This window comes from Elephas maximus, chromosome 16 (genome assembly GCF_024166365.1).
Source record: "Elephas maximus indicus isolate mEleMax1 chromosome 16, mEleMax1 primary haplotype, whole genome shotgun sequence".
NCBI classification, from domain to species: Eukaryota; Metazoa; Chordata; class Mammalia; order Proboscidea; family Elephantidae; genus Elephas; species Elephas maximus.
The window spans coordinates 83,352,527-83,356,798 of record NC_064834.1 but is presented as its reverse complement, the minus strand read 5'-3'; the positions used below and the strand labels follow the sequence as shown (position 1 = coordinate 83,356,798).

General features: G+C 49.0%; 1 pseudogene; it reads left to right on the top strand.

The window, feature by feature from the left end:
- The first annotated feature begins 263 nt into the window (after nt 1–263).
- LOC126059424 (olfactory receptor 13A1-like) lies at nt 264–1,984 on the top strand (annotated as a pseudogene).
- Nucleotides 1,985–4,272: the final 2,288 nt, after the last annotated feature.

The following is a 4,272-nucleotide window of genomic DNA, read 5'->3' as shown; positions in this document are numbered from 1 at the left end:
GGGATATGTCCATATATTCCTTCTGAAGTGAAGGATAAGTTCTTGTACCCGGCTCCTCCCACAAACAACACCTAGTGGGCCTCTTTGGATTTTGGAGGCAACATACCCCTCATTTGGAAGCAAGATGTAACAGACTATAATGTGCTTATTGAACAAATATTTTTTGAGTGGCTGCTTCAGCTCGTTGGCCAGGAGATCCCAGTGTGGCAATGAGCCAGAGGGGCAAATCTCTGTCAAACAGGACTGTGGGTGGCTGGGTCAACATGCAACGAGGAAAAAATACGAGGAGCACTTTGGGGGATGGTGCTGAGTTCAGGCTTGGGCACATTGAGTTGGAAAGGTCTGTAGCTCATCAAGGCAGAAACCACAGAGGGACTTGGGGTTCCCAGATCTGGGCTTTGGGAGTGATCTCCCAGAAGGATGGATCTGAGAGATGTCAAAGTGGGGGCAGCTTCAGCCATGGGGTGGGAGTGGTGGGCCACAGTGGGCACAGGGCTAGAAAAGACTCCATGCACACTGAAGGGGGACTAGAGGAAGCACCCTGACCCACAGTGGAAGAGAAGCAGCAGCTATTGAGGGTGTGGATCTTAGGGCTGTGAGGGGAGCCACTGCAAGAGGCCCCCTCAGAGTGTGAAACAGCTCAGCCCAGAGACAGAAGGCTGCAGAGCAGCAGAAGCCTCAGGGTGGGGCAGTCCTGTCCTGAGGGCAGATGGCAGGAGAACAGCAGGCTTCTGTATGAGGGGTCCACTGGCCATACCTGTGTATGGGGGGTGGGGGGAGGAGAGCAGGGGCCTGAACACAAACTTAGAGGACAAAAGTTTCTCACCGTGGCCAATGAACGGAAAAGTAAGGGCAGCTGATGAGATGTTTGCCTAGGCACGGAAGGTGAAGGATAAGGAGATAAATTGGCTGTCATTGGGAAAATAAATTCGCCCCTTCCCTTTCTGGTCACCCGTGAACGCATGATCTGAAGTGACCGTCATGTAACCCATTATTAGAGAACTGCAGGTTTTCCAGAGGGCCGGCCAGCCCTCATGCGCCACGGAGCCTGGCGGAACCTCGAAGTCTAACCAGACGCTGGTGACTGAGTTTGTGCTGCAGGGGTTCTTGGAGCACCCTGCGCTGCGGGTGCCACTGCTCGGCTGCTTCCTGGCGCTCTACGCTGTGGCTCTCACGGGCAACACCCTGATCGTCGGCGTGGTGGGCTGCAGCACGGGTCTCCACAGCCCCATGTACTTCTTGTTCAATCTGGCCACCTTGGATGTCGTCTGCACCTCCGCGATCCTGCCCAAGGTGCTGGTGGGCCTGGCCTCACAAGAAAATACCATTTCTTACACGGGCTGCATGGCTCAGCTATTTCTTCTCGTCTGGTCGGCATCCTCGGAGCTGCTTCTGCTTTCGGTCATGGCCTTCGATCGCCACATGGCCATCTGCCGTCCCCTGCACTACAGCGCCATCATGAGCCCGCGGGTATGCGTGGCGGTGACCGATGGTGTGTGGAGCATCTGCGCCCTGAACGCCTCCATACACACGGGCCTGGGCGCGGCTAACCTTCTGCGGCCCTCGCGTCATCACGCACTTCTTCTGCGAGATCCCGCCCCTGCTGCTGCTCTCCTGCAGCCCCACGCGAGTGAACAGCATCATGACAGTCCTGGCTGACGGCTTCTACGGCTTCACCAACTTCCTGCTCATCCTAGTATCCTGTGGCTGCATCGTGGCCAGCACCCTGCGCATCCGCTCAGCAGAGGGCAAGCGCCGCGCCTTCTCCACCTGCTCCTCCCACCTTATCGCTGTTTCCGTGTACTACATGGCTGTGTTCTGCGCCTACATCAGTCCGGCCTCCAGCTACAGCCCGGAGAGGAGCAAAGTGGCGGGGGTGCTGTACACGGCGCTGAGTCCCACCCTGAACCCGCTCATCTACACGCTGCGGAACACGGAGGTCCAGCGCGCCGTTGGCAAGCTCCTCCCCTTCAGCAGACAATGACACCTCCTCCCCTTCAACAGACACCTCTAAGCGCCTGTGCAGGACAAGCCTGGTCCAGTTGTAACAGCTACTCTGTGTGTTCTCCCCTTCTGAGTTCCTCTGATCCTTCCTCACCACCTGAGGATGCTGCATGTCCAGGGTACCCATTTCAGTCCTGGATCAGCATCACCACCAGGACCCAAGACCCTTCACTTGGGCCAGACTCCAGGTCCTGACTCTCCTCCCCATCACTCTCTCAGAGCATGCCCCTCCCAGTGCCTTCACACATCCTCTGAGTGTTGCATGGAATGACCCACACACCCATGTGTCCATCTCCCCATTTGTAGCCAACACAGACCCTTGGCTGTGGCCACACCAGTTCCTACATGAACTTCTTAAAGAGCTCTTTCACCCCCATTTCATAAAAGCTGGGCTGTCCTTCTCAGAGCTGCGGTATGGGATCCTTGATCATCTGAGCCACGTGGAAGGGCTTTGGGATGGCTAGTTATGTTCAGTGTTGTGGGAAGGGAGTACAGGGGTTGGGAGTGTCCACCATCGGACTCTGGAGTAAGTGTCTTATGCTAATTTCTTGGTTGATTTTTCTCTCAATATGAAGCAATACTTAGGACATGGATGGACCTTAAAAACAAGATGCTGAGCGAAATAAGCCAGACACAAAACAGCACATATTATGTGATCCCATTTATATGAAATATCTAGAATAGGCAGATACACAAAGACAGAAAGTAGATTCTAGGTTACAAGGGCCTGGGGGAAGGGGGTATGGAAGTGAAGAGTTATTGCTTATTAAATACAGAGTTTCTGTTTTGGGATGAAAAGGTTTTGAAAACAACCAGCCTGGGGCAAGGACGAGAAGGCAGGAGGTGACAGGAAAGCTGATAACTGGAAGCCCAAGGCCAAGAAGGGGAGAGTGTTGGTGTGTCATGGAATTGGTGATCATTGTCACAAAACAATATGTGTATTAATTGTTTAATGAGAAACTAATTTGCTCTAAACATTCACATAAAATACAATTTAAAAAAGGCTTTGAAAACAAATAGTGGTAATGGTTGCATAATATTGGGAGTGTGATTAATTCCACTGGATTGTTCCACTGGATTGTACACTTGAAAATTTTTTAAATGGCGAATTTTATGTCGTGTATATTTTGCCACAATTTTAAAAAAAGATAATATGTGAAAATACTATCGGAAACTAAGTATTAAAAAATTGACTAATTTGACATAAATGTACCATATGACCCAGCAATCACACAAAAATCTGTATACAAATGTTTGTAGCAGCACTATGCAATTCCCCCAAACTGGAAACAACCAAATGTCATTCAATAAGTGAACAACAAACCGCTCATCCATACAATGGGGCACACTACTCACAATAAAAAGAATGAACTATTGATACAAGCAACTGCTCAGACCATCTCAGAGGCATTTTGAAACTAAGAGAATCAAGGACCAACAGGTTACACTGTGTTTCAGCCCAGTTACATGATGTTCTTCAAACTGCACTGATGGAGGTAGATCATGGTTGCCTGGAGTTATGGGTGGAGGGGTTGTGGGACCATAGGTAATAGCTCCATGGAGTTTTTTGAGGTAATGAAACCATTTTGTATCTGATTATGGTGGCTACACCAATCTACACAAGTGTTAAAATTCATAGACAAAATGAAAATATAAGTCTACTTTACATATGATATTTAGAAATATAAAAGTAAACTAACAAAAGTGAATAGGATTTCTGTTTAAGGATGGTGCAATATTTTTACTATAATCTCCTCACATGAAACCAACCAAGAATAATAATGGAACAAAAAAAGAAAGAAATCTCCAAAATGGGTGCAACAGGGAAATTGCCACAAGCACCACCAAAGGAGTAAGCTTCGTTCCCAACTACTGTGAAGTCTTCTCCCAGGAGAGAAGAAGGTGGGGATCAGAAACCTCTGGTTGTCACAGACTTCTCCAGATTCAACAGTTAGACCCAACAGGACCTGATTAGAACGCAAGGCCCGGGGTAGGGAAGGCTTACAAGTTACAGGAAGCTACAGACACCAGTGTGAGGGTGAATTTAAGAAGACTGAATTTTCCCTGTTGTCCAAAGGGTAAGAGACCTTTTCCCCCTCCCCTTTCTTAAAGCATTTCCTTGAGAAAACTTGAAATTGCAAGTCCTTCCTCTGTCTCTTGGGTATATCAGTTAAGTCTTTTTAAAAGTTAAATAAGCTTCCGGATAGTGTTACCACCCAAAATGTTTCTAAAGGCCTGGGAGTCATCTCTCTGAAATGCGAACACCAA